At 37.9% G+C, this 17636-nt stretch overlaps 1 pseudogene; it reads right to left on the bottom strand.

Annotated features, from left to right (window-relative positions):
* Positions 1–4446: 4446 nt before the first annotated feature.
* LOC148164837 (large ribosomal subunit protein eL21-like) lies at positions 4447–5166 on the bottom strand (annotated as a pseudogene).
* Between the last annotated feature and the right edge of the window lie 12470 nt (positions 5167–17636).

Below are 17636 nucleotides of genomic sequence, written 5' to 3' on the forward strand. Positions count from 1 at the left end.
AAAAGCTAATGAGGAACACAGCCCACCTCAAAGTGATTTTCTCACAAGCCGCAGTCTAGGAAGGAGGCCTGGCACTAGCCCGCCTGGCTAGCTTTGGCATGGGAGATGGTAAGCAGCTCAGGCAGGAGGTATAATCACCACAAGCCCCCAGGGGAAAGATGTTCAAGCAAAGGAGACATTTGCGGAAGGCCGGAGCCAAGAGGCTATACCAAGAGCAGCCCTGTCTGCTGCGGACAGAGACACAATGACTCTATGACGAGGCAAGCTATGTGCTTGGGAGGCCAACAGACACAAACCACAGAGGAAGGTTCTCCATATACACTCTGCAGAAAGGCCTTATCATCTGTCACACTCGGGTATTTTCAGCCACACTTGCATCCAGGGATAACCACAGTGTCAACAGTGTCATCCTTGACTACAAAGGACAACAGTGACAAATCTCAGGGCCCTTTGAATTTGAAGATAGCATTGGGAACTACTAGGAACGCCAGATTTTCTATTGTCAACAGAGCTTTCCAGGTTATTTATGCTGTGATGCCTTGTATTAGATCAGCCCCCTCTTTTAGCTGCTTCCCTGTGACATGTCCTAATGAAAGCTAGTCTGTTGTCAGCAGTAACATGTCCTACATTGCCTGCATGACGCTGAAATTGGAGTTCCCAAATGTAAGCTTGAGGTCTCTCACTCTGCCACCTCCCCGCTTTAGGCAGTCTCTGTGATTCCCTCGGGGAACTTATCAATGGCATAAAACGATATCTCATGCTTCATTCTGGGAACTTTGAAAACCTTCCAAGGGAATAAATCACTCCGTAAGACTCCTTAAATGCCCAGTCCCAACCATGCCTGCAAGGATTTTTGAAGAACCTGCACAAGGACGCTATTGTGTGCATATACAAATAAATGACACAATTCAATGGTTTAATACTATCTGCCAAGTTAAACTATTGCAAAGCAGCTGTGCACATTTAAAATGATGCCTGGCACAACTGGCGATCCATAAATCAGCAGCAGCATGCTTTCCTCCAATTAAGAGAGTTAAGTAAGAAAAAATCCACAAATTAAGATGTGTCTCACACGTGGATGACATCGCCATTCCTCTCTGCACGCAAAAATAAATAAAAATAAAAATAAGTCTTCATTTCTGCTGCGTTAAGGCTAGGGTTCCTTTTTCAGAGGTGCAAGTTTTCTGGCATATCAAATCCTGGCATTAAAACCTTCTTCTTAGGAGGTTCATTTCAGCCTCTCTAGTTTGTCTTTCTGTAAGTGGTAGGGCAAAATAGAAATGATAAGTCAACCTGAAAATCAGTCATTCCTTCAAAGGAATGGATGGCTAAGCCAGGACCCAAGACTTCCCCGGGAAAACTATAACAATGTTATAAGTTGGGTGCCCCGTCTCTGGGCAGTTAGCCCCTTTGTTCTGGCATGTTCATCTGCAGGACAAAGCCATACAGCAGCAGGTCAGAAGGCTGGGCCTATAGATGCCTCCATCCAGCTTTGGTTGGCCTTGGGTGTATACAGTTGGCTGGAGAAGCCAGGTCAAATTAAAATGACAAGAAGTTGCATAATTATAAAGTTGGGTCACTGGAGAATAGACTGACCAACCGTCCTGTATTGCCTGGGTCTGAGAGGGTTCCTGGGATGTATGGGTCTTTGTGCTAAAACTAGAAAAATCCTAGGCTGGACACCTGGGTGGCTCAGTCGGTTAAGCATCTGCCTTTGGCTCAGGACATGATCTCAGGATCCTGGGATCGAGTCCCGCATCAGGCTCCCTCTATTACGCCCCCTGCTTGTACTTACACTTGGGCTTGTTCTTTCTCTCTTAAAAATAAACAAATAAAATTTAAAAAAAAAGAAAAAAGAAAAATCCTAGGCAAATGTAGTAGCTGTCACCCTACTAGTCACCCTGGTAGGAGAGCAAGTTGGAGGCTCCTTAGAACACCTCAATTACCCATTAGTCTAAATAAGCTCAATACCAAGTTGATATTAACAACCAAGACTCCAGCCAGAACTCTGCAGAATGTCATAGATGCTCCAATTAATATCCTTTAGTTGAGCCTTTGTTTTGTGTTTAATATTGTACTGTGTACAGCGTAGGGATAAAAAAGGAAAAAATGTCATTAATTCCTCCTTTTCTTTTAATTCACCTTTATAGAGTACAGCCAAGTAAACCTATGCTAGCCACTACAGGATCTCGCATTACACAGATAGACTTGCTTTTATTTGGAGACTGAGGGGCTTTCCTGTGCTACTTCTCTGCATGTGGCCTTGCAGCCCTGCCTCATTGCTCTCAACACCTCTCCAGATCAACATCAACCACCACGCACACTGTTAGCTGAAGTTGGCAGAGGAGGGAAGTAGAGAGAATGCCATATCTTTATGAAGATGTAAGATTAATCTCTTCTGTGGAGGACTCTCTCTACAGATAATTCTTCTTCAATAGGCCTTCCGAAAAACATCATTGGAATAAGCATATAGCCTTCTAGGGGAACTACAAGGAAGAAATACACTCATTTGGTTTTGTGAAGTTTCTTTATTTAAAAACCTCATTGTCCTGGGGCACCTGGGTGGCTCAGTCGTTGGGCGTCTGCCTTTGGCTCAGGTCATGGTCCCAGGGTCCTGGGATTGAGCCCCGCATCGGGCTCCCTGCTCAGCGGAGAGCCCGCTTCTCCCTCTCCCACTCCCCCTGCTTGTGTTCCCTCTCTCACTGTGTCTCTCTCTGTCAAATAAATAAATAAAATCTTAAAAAAAAACCTCATTGTCTTATAGCCAGACATATTAAATCCTTATACATAACTAATAAAAGGAAAACATAATGTTCTTTTGGTGGTTGTCACTATTATAATGTAAATGTATGATCTGTGGTTGGAATTGAAATTTTATTCTTCCTGATTATAAAGCCAAAATTTTGTTGTTGTGGAAAACTTGGACAGTTCATGAAAATAAAAGAAACTTGAATTACCTAAATTATTATTCTTTTTGTTCTGTGTCATCCCCTTCCCTCTCTGTGTACATGTATTTTTTTATTTAGCTGTCACCCTACTAGGTGACATTTCTATATTCTGTTTTTTACTCCTTGATATTGAATTTCCACTATTTTCAATGTTTCATTAAGTATTCTTCTAAATCAGTGTTTGGTTCTGGACCCCTTTACAGTCTTAAAAATTATTGAGTTCCCCAAAGAGGTTTTGTTCATGTTAGCTGTATCTATTGATATTAATAATCTTAGGAATTAAAATGGAGCAATTAAAAATATATTATTTACTTCATGCTAACAATATTCTTTATGAAAAATAACTATATTTTCCAAAAAAATTAGAGAAGTGTTATTTTAACACTTTTACAAATTTCCTTAATGTCTGATTTAATAGAAGACAGCTAGATTCTCATATCTTCTTCTGCAATCAATCCATTATATGTTATTTTGCTTGAAATGTATGAAGAAATCCATCTACAAACAGATATGTAGTTGGAAAAGGGAGGAGTATTTAAATAGCCTTTTCAGATAACTGTAGCTGTTCCTTGACACTACACCACAACCGGACAAGTGGTAATTTCCTAAAGGTTATTTACAATGTGATATCTGAAACCATATCAATGATATGTGTTTCTGTTTCATTAAAATCCATTGGTCTACCCTGCACTTAAAAAAAAGAATTATTTATTTATTTGAGAGAGAGCACAAGTCGGGGGAGGGGCAGAGGGAGAAGGAGAAGTAGACTCCCTGCTCAGCAGGGAGCCCGACACAGTGCTCCATCCCAGGACCCTGAGATTATGATCTGAACTGAAGGCGGATGCTTAACTGACTGAGCCACCCAGGCATCCCACCCTGCACTTTGAATGGATCTCTTACCCAGGCATGATATCATAACATAAGGCATAGATTGTTTGGAAAATCGTAGTTAATTGAGTTATATTTAAAAAAATAACATTATTAATAAAACTACTAGTCTCATCAGAAATGTCTTTATGTATTGAGAAGCTATCAAGTTCATAGTGGCAAATGCAAATTTTTCAAAATTCAAGTTTCACTTTAAAGCTTAAATTTTATCGTTGGCAACATTCCTTTCAGTGACTGGCTCACCTGGTTCATTTAAAAATAAATATCGGCCAAAACTCAATCTGAATAACCATTGTCTGTCAGTCATTCTTTCAAGTACAAATGGCATTTTAATGAAGAGGGAGGCTAGTTCAGCTCATAACACCTCTATCACCAGTGCTTCTCCTGCAGACAACCTTCATACTTCAGCATCAGCGGAAGTGCTTTATCCGTGTGCCCCATTTTGTTTCACAGGATATTAAAAACATAGTACTCAGTGTTGAGATTTAATCAAAGTAATCATTTTTACTGATTTTTCAAGAACATTCTTTTTTTAAAGGTTTTTTTTTAAGATTTTATTTATTTTTTTAATCTTATTTATTTTTTTTACAGTCTTCTGGTCTTTTATTTTCTTTACATTTATCATGCCATGAATTCATAGGGGATGGGTTCCAGCAGTTCCAGCTCCTTTCCATTGGTTCTCACAAAGTGTGCTTCTCTGGGTGGGGCAGGCTGGTGCTTCAGTTGAACCCAAGTACATTTCTCTTTGGCTTCCTTCTTTTTCTGATCATTTTCCTTCACACACTTCAGGAAGCTATCTCGGCTCTTTGAGCGTTTAATATGCTAAATGCGTACATTAATTCTCTCCGCAAGAATCTTCCCTGAACTTGTTTGTTTACAAAAATGCCAACAGCATGCTGAGTAACCCTGTAGACTCTTCCAGTTTTGCCCTGGTAACATTTGTGGGGCATTCCTTTTTGAACAGTGCCCATTCCCTTGATGTCCACAATATCACCTATCTTATAGATTCGCATGTATGTGGCCAAAGGAACAGCTCCATGTTTTCTTTTTCTTTTTTTTTAAAAAGATTATTTATTTATTTATTTGACAGAGAGAGATACAGTGAGAGAGGGAACACAAACAGGGGGAGTGGGAGAGGGAGAAGCGGGCCTCCTGCCGAGCAGGGAGCCCGATGCAGGGCTCAATCCCAGGACCCTGGGATCACGACCTGAGCCGAAGGCAGACGCTTAATGACTGAGCCACCGAGGCGCCCCACAACTCCATGTTTTCTAAAAGGCCTAGAGAACATATAGCAGGTACCTCTCCTCTTTCCCTTTGTGTTGGTCATTTTGGCGAATTACTGGAAGATGGCGATTCTGGCTGAAAGGCTAAGATTTTATTTATTTGACAGAGAGAGAGAGAGAGAGAGAACACAAGCAGGGGGAGGGCAGGGAGAGAGAGAAGCAGGCTCCCCGCTGAGCAGAAAGCCTGACGCAGGGCTCGATCCCAGGACCCTGGGATCATGACCTGAGCCGAAGGCAGACACTTAACCGACGGAGCCCCTCAGGCACGCCATCAAGAACATTCTTAATTAAAAGAGGCCTTTTGTTGTTGTTGTTCTGTGAGTGCATGGGATTGAAGAACACAGTGACTCCTAGCACAGTTAGAAGCCATGGCCTTGTTTCATGCTAAGACATGAGCAGTTTTATGTACCATTGTTTTTGCACCATCGGTGCAAACATCCACCCAATGAGAAAGGGAAATAATGTCTTACTATTGTGAAAATGGCTTTGACCTCACAGACTTCCTAAAATATAGTGTTATATTGGCTACAGGGTAATCATAAAGAAGAAAATAAATAGTAGTATCCTTAGGTGCATGTAGGGTGAGCCATTACTTTTTACTTCTGTATTGTCTGATTTTTTTTTTAAATCATGTATGACTTTTGTAGTTAATAAAATAGAAAAATTAATGGGCCTAGAAGTGTCTCCGTTAAATCCTTCATTGATCCCCAACATAATATTAGCAAACTGAATTCAACAATACATTAGAAAGATCATATACCATGATCAACTGGAATTTATTCCAGGGAATGCAAGGATCGTTCAACATTTGCAAAGCAATCAATGTGATCCACTACATTAACAAAATAAAGGGTAAAAATCATATGGTCATCTCGACTGATGTGGAAAGGACATTTGACAAATTTCAACATCCATTTATGGTAAAATTCATAAATTCATTATAAATTTGACATCCACTTAAAAAATCTCAGCAAAGTGAGTGTAAAGGGGACATATCTTAGCATAATAAGGTCCATATATGACAAGCCCATGACTAACATCATACTCAATGATAAAAAGCTGAAATCTTTTCCTCTACAATCAGAAACAAGACAAGGATGCCCATTCTCACACTTTTATTCAACATAGTATTGAAAGTCCTAGGTAGACAGTAGGACAAGAAAGAGAAATAAAAAGCATCCAAATTGGAAAGGAAGAAATAAAACTGTCCTTGTTTGTCAATGACTTAATATTATATATAGAAAACCCTAAAGACCACACACACAAAAAAAAATGTTGGAACTAGTAAATCCAGTAAAGTTGTAGGATACAAAATTGGTATACAAAAATCTGTTGCATTTCTATACCCCAATAATGAACTATCAAAAAAAGAAATTAAGGGGTGCCTGAGTGGCTCAGTCAGTTAAGCAACTGTCTTCAGCTCAGGTCATGATCTCAGGGTCATGAGATAGAGCCCTGCTTTGGGCTCTCTGCTTAGTGGGACATCTGCTTCTCCCTCTCCCTCTGCCCCTCCTCCCACTCGTGTTCTCTCTCTCTCTCCCTCTCTCAAATAAATAAAATCTTAAAAAAAGAGAAATTAAGAAAACAATCCCAAACAATTTACAATTGCACCAGAAAGAGTAAAATATCCAGGAATAATTTTTTTAAGATTTATTTATTACAGAGAGAGAGAGAGAGAGAGAGAGCATGCATGCACATGGGGAGAGTGGCTGAGAGAGAAGGAGAGAGAATCTTGTACAGACTCCCTGTTGAGCATGGAGCCCAACTTTGGGCTCGATCTCATGACCCTGAGATCATGACCTGAGCCAAAACAAGAGTCCAGTGCTTAACTCTCTGAGCCACCCAGTCATCCCTAGGAATAAATTTAACCAAGGAGGTAAAAGACCTGTACACGGAAAACTATAAGACACTGATGAAACAAATTGAAGAAGACACAGATAAATGGAAAAATATTCCATGCTCATGGATTGAAAGAATTAATATTCTTAAAATGTCCATATTACCCAAAGCAATCTACAGATTCAATGCAATCCCTATTAAAATTCAATGGCACTTTTCACAGAAATAGAAAAAACAATCCTAAAATTTGTATGGAACCACAAATGACTTCAAACTGCCAAAGTAATCTTAAGAAAGAAGAACAAAGCCAGAGATTATCACACTTTATGATTTGAAACTATATTACAAAGCTACAGTAGTAAAAATAGTATGGTATTGGCATAAAAACAGACACACAGATCAACTGAACAAAAGAGAGCCCAGAAATAAACCCACACACTTTATCGTTAATTAATTTATGACAAAGGAGGCAAGAATATACAATGGGGAAAGGACAATCTCTTTAATAAAAGGTGTTGGGAAAACTGGGCAGCCACATGCAAAAGAATGAAACTAGACTACCATCTTACATCATATCTAAAAATTATCTCCAAATGGATTAAAGACTTGAAGGTGAGACCTGAAACCACAAAACTGCTAGAAAAACACATAGGCAGTAAGCTCCTTGGCATTGGTCTTGGTGATGATTTTTCGGACCTGGCACCAAAGCGGAGAACGAAAGCAAAAATAAATAAATGGGACTACATCAAACTAAAACCTTTATCATAGCAAAGGAAACCATAAAAAAACGAAAGGCTACCAACTGAATGGGAGAAAACATTTGCAAATCATATAGTTGATAAGCAATTACTATCCAAAATATATAAAGAACACATACAACTCAACAGCAAGAGAACAAACGATTTGGTTAAAAAAATGGACAGAGAATCTGAATAGACGTTTTTCCAAAGAAGATGTACAGGTGGTCAAGAGGTACATGAAAAGGTGCTCAATATCACTAATCATCAGGGAAATGTAAATCAAAACCACAAGATATTACCCCCACTGTTAGAAGGGCTATTATCAAGAAATTGTAACCAGGGTTGGTAAGGAAATACACTGTTGGTAGGAATGTAAATTGGTGCAGCCACTATGGAAAACAGTATGGAGGCTCTTCAAAAAGTTAAAAATAGAGCTATCATATGATCCAGCAATTCCCTAAGAATATGGAGAAATAGTCTTCAAATTCCTATCCTATCTGTTCTATAGGACCCCTCAGAATATTAAGTTTGAAGTTAAGGTAATGACTTCAGATTTCTCATAAGTTTCAGGAGGTGAAAACTAGCTGGGAAGTAGTCATAGCAGTTTGAAAGAAAGAGAAAGATCTTCATCATCTGTCCCACAAGTAGTCAGCAGTGTGTTTGCCCAGCAGTGACTCTTAAGCTATCAGCAGGAAGCTCTAAGAGACACATCTGAGAAATGGTTGCTCCTAGAAAGTCACACATCTTTTTAAGCCTAAAACAGGTCGAGGGTCACAACAGAAATAAAACAAGGTGGCAGGGATCCCAGCAGGGTTAAGTACTAATTTCAAAGCTGACAATGACTCAAAGGCTTGAGGAATTAAGTACACTTAAAAGATCCAAGCAGGGGCACCTGGGTGGCTCAGTCGGTTAAGCATCCGCTTTTGGCTCAGGTCATGATCCTGGGGACCTGGGATCGAGCCCCTTGTTGGACTCCTTGCTCGGTGGGGAGCCTGCTTCTCCCTCTCCCTCTGCCGTCCCCCCTGCTTGTGCTCTCATTCTCTCTCTGCCAAATAAAGAAAATCTTAAAAAAAAAAAAATCCAAGCAGGCAAGGGCCCAGAATCCTGCTCTCAAGAAGTTTAAGGTCAGGAATAATTCCTTCTGCCCCATAATGTTTAAATCTTTTTATTCACTACATCAAATATCTCTTCAGTAATTATTGTGTGCCAGTAATGGTGTATATCTTATGTTTTCTTTCTCCATATTAGACTAGACTTTTTGAGGACAGGCCATGTATTTATTTTTTTAATCTTCTTCACACCTAGCAGAGTGGTTTGTACACAGTTAGTACTCAAAAAACTTGTGGAGTGAATGATTGAATGAATGAATGAAGTCAGGTCTGATCCTAATGCAGGCATCTCTTATACTTCCTTATGAGTGAGAATACTTTTAGACTCCAAATCAGAGGAAAATGAGAGGCCTACAGGTGTTTCATGTTTACAGTTGGAATAAGGCCAGGAGGCTGGGATTACAGAGAGATTCTTGTACTAGGAAGTGTTAATGTGATATGTATTTAGCACATGGACTCTAAATATTTCACAGCCAAGAATAAAGTAGGATTGCTTGGATTAAAGCAGTGAAGGAGACATTACTATAAAGAAAGACAAAGTAAGTGTTTGAGACTGAACCTCGTCTTAATTAAAATAAGGACTACAATAAAATTTTCTGTATAGAAGGCATTTAAAAAAAATCTGCTTTATGTGGTGACACATGTGTTTAGGTGATAAACCACCTTATTTCTACTTTCACTTCCATTTGTCCCTCAAGGGACAGCTTAGCTATCATCTCCTTCTTCCTCAAGGAAACACCCTTTGATCATCTTTCTGACTTGCATTGGAAGCTTGTACTAGATTAAACAGTGTCCCCTCAAAATTCATGTCCACCTGGAATCTGTGAAAGTGACCTTACTTGAAAATAAGCTCTTTCAGACGTAATCAAGTTAAGATGAGATCATACTGGATAAGGTGGGCTTTGAATCCAATATGACTGGGGTCATTATAACGAGAAGGGAATTTGGACCCAGACATGGTGGGTCCATGGAAGGCCATGTGAAGATGGAGCCAGAGACCGTCAAAATACATCTATAAGCCACTGGGTGACAAGTATTAGCAGGAGCTACCGGAAGCTGGAAGAATCAAGGAAGGATTCTGAGAGACTTCAGAGGGAATATGGCCCTGCCGACACCTTGTAGCCTAGGATGTGATCTATTCTGGAGAATGTTCCATGGGCACTAGAGAAGAATGTGTATTCTGTTGCTTTGGGATGGAATATTCTGAATGTATCTGTGAAGTCCATTTGGTACAGTGTGTCATTTAAAGTCTTTATTTCCTTGTTGATTTTTTGCTTAGATGATCTGTCCATTTCAGTGAGGGGGCTGTTAAAGTCCCCTACTATTATTGTATTATTGTTGATGTGTTTCTTTGATTTTGTTATTAATTGTCTTATATGATTGCCAAGCCATAGAGTATTAACAAACAAATATAAAACCTATAAGGTTTACCAATTGCCAGACAGCAAAAATAGAGAGAGAAGAAATTTATTTAGCACATCCTAAAACATAAATCTCCTAATTTTGACAGAAATATAACAATATTTTTTGCAGAAATACCTCTAACGTCTCAGAATAAACTTTTTAAACTTTACAAATTTTTTAAATTTAAATTCAATTAATTAACATACAATATATTATTAGTTTCAGATGTAGAGGTCAGTGATTCATCAGTCTTATATAATACCTAGTGCTCATTACATTAGGTGCCCACCTTAACGTCCATCAATCACCCAATCACCCCATCTCCCCACCCCCTTCCCTCCAGCAGCCCTCAGTTTGTTTCCTATGATTAAGAGTCTCTTAGGGTTTGAATTTCTCTGAAACTTAACTTAGAGATATTTACTTGTTGATTACTTGAATTAAGAGCCATAAAAAAAGTTAACAATCCATATTAAACCTAAAAGGAAAATCAATTCTGTGGAGACAGTATCACATGTCCTTGTTCAAAACAAAGAAATAATAATATCATTCTGGGGGCGCCTGGGTGGCTCAGTCAGTCAGGCATCTGCCTTCAGCTTAGGTCATGATCCCAGGGTCCTAGGATCGAGTCCCATGTCAGGCTCTCTGCTCAGTGGGGAGTCTGCTGTTCCTTCTCCCTCTGCCTGCCATTCCCCCTGCTTGTGCTCTCTCTCTGTCAGATATTTAAATAAAATCTTAAAAAAAAATGGCATATCATTCTGTGTCAAAGCCCTGGAAGGAGCATCTAATTGTTGAGGTGAAGGCACATACCATGTTCTTCCTGCCAGGGAGAAGAGACAAGGAATATCTATCTACCTAACTTTAGTTATACTGGTAGGAGGTGAGGACCTGTCACTGTGTATTTACCCATATAAGAATGCTTTTATGTGCTGGAGAACCTCCTGTGTTTTGCAATAACATATATATCCAAAAACCTTTTAATGCCAAAAAGTTTTATTCCTTGATTATATAAATAGGTATTCTTGTCCAATGGAAAGTGTTCTTTCAAGAAGTAGTTTTTGTACCCAAGTTTCTTCCATCTTATGACTCTGCCATTTTCAGTATATGTTTTCCAAGGGCCCTGCACTTCTTTGCATTTAATCTGGCTGAAGAAGAAAGAACGAGCATAGAGAAGTGCTCATGGGAGTCTCTCAGGGGGAGAAGCCCAGAAGTGTCCACATCACTTCTGCATACATCCCATTAGTTCAGGACTCAGGCTCAGGGCCATGTCCCATAGCAACAAGGGCCTTGGAAACCATGTGTGGGCTCAGGAAGAAGAGGAATCTGGTTTGGTGAATAACCAACAATCTATGTCTTACTACTTATAATTATTATCCACTATAATATTTCAAAAAGTTTAGGTCTTAAATCAGAAGAAGCAAAATATATTGATGAAGTATTGTAAGAAAAAATTAGATTAACAAATGAAAGATTTATTTAAAAACATGAATGCTAACAAAAACAAGGTATATAGATCTTTAGAATCCATCAGTCAAACAACTGGATTAAGGTTTTGTAACTTTTCTTCTAGATGTTTTATTAAAAAGCTTGTGATTGGGGCACCTGTTTGGCTCAGTTGGAGGAGCATACAACTCTTGATCTTGGGGTTGTGAGTTTGAGCCCCATGTTGGGTGTAGTGATTACTTAAATAAATTAAACTTAAAAAAATAGAAGTTTGTGATTAATATGTTAGTCACTGACTAATCAATATATTTTTCAGATTCCATTACTCTGTATATATAAAAAAATACTCCTTACCATCTCCAAATTTTAGAATTTAGGGAGTGACGTCACAAGATGGCAACATAGGTTGTTTCTAACTTCACTCCCTCTCACAAGAAGAACTAACAACTATTGAAGAACAGACACCACTCAGAGAATCCTAGAACATGGGGATAAGGCTGAGGCACCTCTCTGTACCACAGAGACCAAGACAAACTGCATTAAAAGGCTAAGAGAAGTGGCTACATATTGATCAAACTGCCCATCCCCTTGAACAGTGCAGCACCACATAGAGAGGTCTTCCCTGAGCCTTCGGTTCCGCCAGTGGGAAAAAAGAACCCAGGGGGAACAACCAGCCACCCCCAGCATTGTGGATAGCTTGCTTTGTGGGAGCTCTTCCTCTGATCTCATGCCACAGGAATTGCAGGGGAATCTGCAGGGCCCAACCACTGGAAATCTAACTCTGACAGACAGAGAGAAGGGGCTTGTAACAACCAGCACATGAATCTTGACAGGCCAAGGTCATACCTGCAATGCCTAAGGTCATACCTGTAGTGCCCAGCCAGTAGTTTTGCTCATCTGTAGAGCTGTGTCATGGGCACATTCTGACCAGAAAACTTGGTTCCCTATCTAAATGAGCCTGAAGGATGGGCTTCATAATTGCCTGGATTCCCTGGTCAGGCTAACTAGATAAGACTGGGTACTATATTCAGTAGTAGGTGGGACTATGAATTAGCTTCCCTTCCCTGGCAGAGCAGCAGGACAGTACACAGAGTCTGTAAGCTCATTGTTTGGGGACCCAAATCAGGGCACAGTGTGCTTTGAATTCCCTGGTTAGGTGAGACCACCAGTTTTAGCTCTGCAGATGGGGGACACCATTGGTTGTGCTTTCTGTTTAAGTGCCGCTGTATGTAGGGCTGTTGGATGGGTTATGCAGTTTTTATATGCTCTGGTTATATTCCCTGGTAAGACAGGCTAAAAGCTGTATTCAGCATACAAACAAACAAACAGAAATCCTAGAAAGAATCAGTAACTTGGAGGATAGGACATGGGAAATTACCCCTAAGAGGAATGAAATAAAAATTTAAAAAAGATTGAAGAAAGCCTCTGAGAATTACAGGACACAAAGAAAAGAAACAATATTTGCATTATGGGAATTCCTGAAGGAGAAGAATAAGAGAAAGGGATGGAAAGTAGAAGTAAAAGAATGCTAATTACCATCATAAAAACATAAAAGGGTATTGTAAATCTCACTGATAATAGTAAATATATAGTCACAGTTAGATTCTGCACATGGTAATAGTGGTGCATAATTCATTTACAACCATAGTTTCAAAGTTAAAAAAAATGTAATAAAAAGAATCTGTTATTAGTTTCGTATGATAAAAAAATGTGAATTGTAACCATGATAACCTAAAATGTGAGGGAAAGGGGAAATAAAAATGTAAAGTTTACAAGTTCTATTGAAGTTAAAGTGTGATCAATTTAAAATAGGGTGTTATAAGTTTAAGATATTTTATGTAAGTCTCATGGTAACCACAATGGAAAATCTTACAGTAATTACATAAAAGAACACAATAAAAAAGTCAAAGCATAGGATACCAAGAGACATCAAAACAAAACAAAACAAAAAGACAGCAGGATAAGAAACAAAGAACAATGGACCCACAAAACAACCAGGAAGCAGTGAGCAAAATGGCAATCGTTAAGTCCTTATCTATCAATAATTACTTTAAGTGTAAATGGATTAAATTCTCCAATTAAAAGACAGAGTGGCTGAATGGATAAAGAAACAAGATCCAAAAATATGCTGCATACAAGAGACTCACGTTAGCTTTAAAGACACATATAGACTGAGAGTGAAGGGATTAAAAAAAAATATTTCAAGCAAATGGTAGCAATAACAATAGCAACAGCAAAACCAGGGGCTGCTATATGTACAGCAGATAAAATAGACTTTAAACCTCTTATGAACACACGGAACATTTTCTAGGATAGATCATATGTTAGACCATAAAACAAGTCTTAGGAAATTCAACAAGATTGAGGTTATACCAAGTATCTTCTCTGACCACAATGGCATGAAACTAGAAATCAATAACAAGAGGAAAACTGGAAAATTTACAAACATGTGGAAATTAAACAACACTCTCCTGATCAACCAATGGATCAACAAATTTCTTCAAAGAAATTAAAGGGTAAATAAAAAGTTTCTTAAGACAACTGAAAATGGAAGCACAACATACCTGAACTTGTAGGATGCAGCAAAAGTGGTCCTAAGAGGGAAGTTCATAGTAATAAAAACCTATATTAAGAAGCAAGAAAGATTCCAAATAAATGACCTAACTCTATGTCTTTAGGAACTAGAAAAAGAAAACTGAGCTGAAAGCAGAAGAAAGGAAATAATAAGGATTAGAGCAGAAGTAAATGAAATAGAAAACTAGAAAAGGTTAACCAAACTATGAGTTGGTTCCTTGGAAAAGATAAACAAAATTGACAAACCCTTAGCTACACTAACCAAGGAAAAAGGTCAAAGGACCCAAACAACAAAATTATAAATGAAAAGGAAGTATTACAACTGATACTACAGAAATTCAAAGGACCATAATAAGCTTTTATGAACAACTATAAGCCAAAAAAACTGAACAACCTAGAAGAAATGGAAAAATTCTTAGAAACATACAACTTACCAAGACTGGATCAGGAAGAAATTGAAAATCTGAATAGACCAATTACTAGTAAGGAGATTGAATCAGTAATCAAAATTTTCCCATCAAAGAAAGGCCCAGACAGATGGCTTCATTGGTAAAATTTACCAAACATTTAAAGAAGAATTAATACCAATCCTCCTCAAACTCTTCCAAAAATCAAAGAAGAGGGAACACTTCCAAAGTCACTTTATGAGCCTGCATTATCCTGGTGCCAAAACCAGAAAAGGACACTCCTAGAAAAGAAAACTATAGGCCAACATCTCTGATAAATATAGAAAGATTCAAAAATTCTCTATAAAGTACTAACAAATTGAATTCAGCAGCACATTAAAAGGATCATACACCATAGTCAAGTGGGATTTATTCCTGGGACGCAAAACACAGAAAAAGCATTTGACAAAATTCAAGCCCATGGCCAACATCATACTCAATGGTGAAAGGTTGAAAGTTTTTCCTTTAAGGTCAGGAACAAGACAAGCGTGCCCACTCTTACCACTCATATTCAACATAGTCCTAGAAGTCCTAGCCAGGCTTATCAAGAAAGAAAAAGAAACAAAAGTGTCAGCATTGGAAAAGAAGATGTAAAACTGTCTCTATTTGCAGATGACATAATTTTTATATAGAAAATCCTAAAAACTCAACCAAAAACTGTTAGATCTAATTGATAAACTCAGTAAAATGGCAGGATATGAAATTAACGTACAAAAATCAGTAGCATATCTATAGACTAACAATAAATTTTCCAAAAAGGAAATAAAGACATTGTCCCCATTCACAATTGTATGAAAAACAATAAAATACTTAGGGGTAAATTTAACTAAGAAAGTCAAAGAGTTGTACTCTGAAAACTATAAGACATTGATGAAAGAAATAAAAGAAGACAAAAAATAATGGAAATATATCCCATGTTCATAGATTGGAAGAATTAATATTGCTAAAATGTCAATACTACTAAAAGACATCCAGAGATTCAATTCAATCCCTATCAAGATTCTAATGGCATTTTTTACAGAAATAGAAAAAAAACTTGAACCACAAAAAACTCTGAAGGGCCAAAGAAATCCTGAGAAAGAACATAGTAGGGGCACCATACTTCCTGGTTTCAAGCTACACTATAAAGCTAAAGTCATTGAAACAGTATAGCACTGGCATAAAAGCAGACAAACAGACCAATGGAACAGAATTGAGAGCCTAAAAATAAACTCAATCATATATGGTCAACCAGTATTTGACAAGGGAGTCAAGAATATTCAATGGAGAAAACACAGTCTCTACAATAAATGGTGCTGGTATAATTGGATATTCACATGTAAAGAATAAAACTGGACCCATATCTTATACCACTCACAAAATATCAATTCAAAATGGATTATAGACTTAAATGTTAGATGTGAAACCATAAAATTTCTACGAGAAAACATACGAATCAAGCTCCTTGACATAGGTGATGGTAATGATCTTTTGGATATAACACCTACAGCACAAGCAGCAAAACCAAGTAGGACTATATCAAACTAAAAAGCTCTGCACAGCAAAAGATATCATCAACAAAGTAAAAATACAACCTATGGAATGGGAAAAATATCTGTAAAGATCTGATAAGGGGCTAATATTCAAAATATGTAAAGAGCTCATACAATAGCAAAAAATCCCCAAATAACCCAATTAAAAAATAGGCAGAGGACCTGAATAGACATTTCTCCAAAGAAGATATATGAAACGCCAACAGGTACACGAAAAGATGTTCAATATCACTAGTTATTAAGGAAATGCAAATTAAAACCACAATGAGATATCACCTCATGCCTGTGAGAATGGCCATCATGAAATAGACAAGAGAGAACAAATCCTGGTGAGGATGTTGAGAAAAGGGAATCCTGGTGCACTGTTGGTGGGATCATAGATTGGTGCAGCCACCATAGAAAACAGTATGGAGGAGCCTCAAAAAATTAAAAACGGAAATACCATATGATCTAGTCATTTCACTTCCGGGAATACATCCAAAGAAAATGAAATCACTAACTCAAAAGTACATCTGCACCTCATGTTTACACACACACACACACACACACACACAATGGCATATTATTCAGCCACAAAAAAAAAAAGAAGGAAATCCTACCATTTGCAACAACATGGATGGACCTTGAGGGCATTATGCTAAGTGAAATGTCAGAAAGAGACAAATACTGTATGATCTCACTTATATGGAATCTAAAAAAGAAAAAAAAGAAAAGAACAAAAACACCAAACTCACAGAAAAAGATTTGTGGTTACAAGAGGTGGAAGGTGGGGAGAAGGGGATTTGGAGAAAGGTGGTCAAAAGGTACAAACTTCCAGTTGTAAAATAAATGAGTATTTGGGATGTAATGTATAACATGATGACTAGGGCTAACACTGCTGTATGATATATAGTTGAGATTTGTTAAAAGAATAAATGCTATGAGTTCTCATCACAACAAGAAAATTTTTTTCCTTTCTTTTTATTGTATATGTAAAAGATGGACTGTTGTGGTAATCACTCCACAGTGTATATAAATCAAACCATCATGTTGTATGCCTTACACTTATACAGTGATGTACTGTATGTCAATTATTTCTCAATAAAACTAGTGAAAAAAAGTTTAGAATGTAAAGTAATACAAATATAACACATGGCAAACATTTTAATGTGGGATTGGTTATAAACTGCAGATTACCTTACAAAAAGCTTAATTGTCAGTTTATAAACTGTAACCTGGTTACCTGTTTTTGCTCTAAGAATGAGTGGGTCTTCACAACCATATTTTTGATCAAACCAGTTAAACTTCTGATAGCATCCATACCAAAACTCAAAGTTTTAGTGTTTCTTGGAATGCTGTGGTATAGCAGGCCGTATGGATCAACTGAAGGAAAGTTAAATTCAACACAAAATTTGGAACTGTTCTTTCCTTATGGTTGTTGGCACAGTCTGTTT

The sequence above is a fragment of the Eumetopias jubatus genome, unplaced genomic scaffold, assembly GCF_037043125.1.
Source record: "Eumetopias jubatus isolate StellerSeaLion01/CBP00866 unplaced genomic scaffold, mEumJub1_p1.0 scaffold_2, whole genome shotgun sequence".
Taxonomy (NCBI): domain Eukaryota; kingdom Metazoa; phylum Chordata; class Mammalia; order Carnivora; family Otariidae; genus Eumetopias; species Eumetopias jubatus.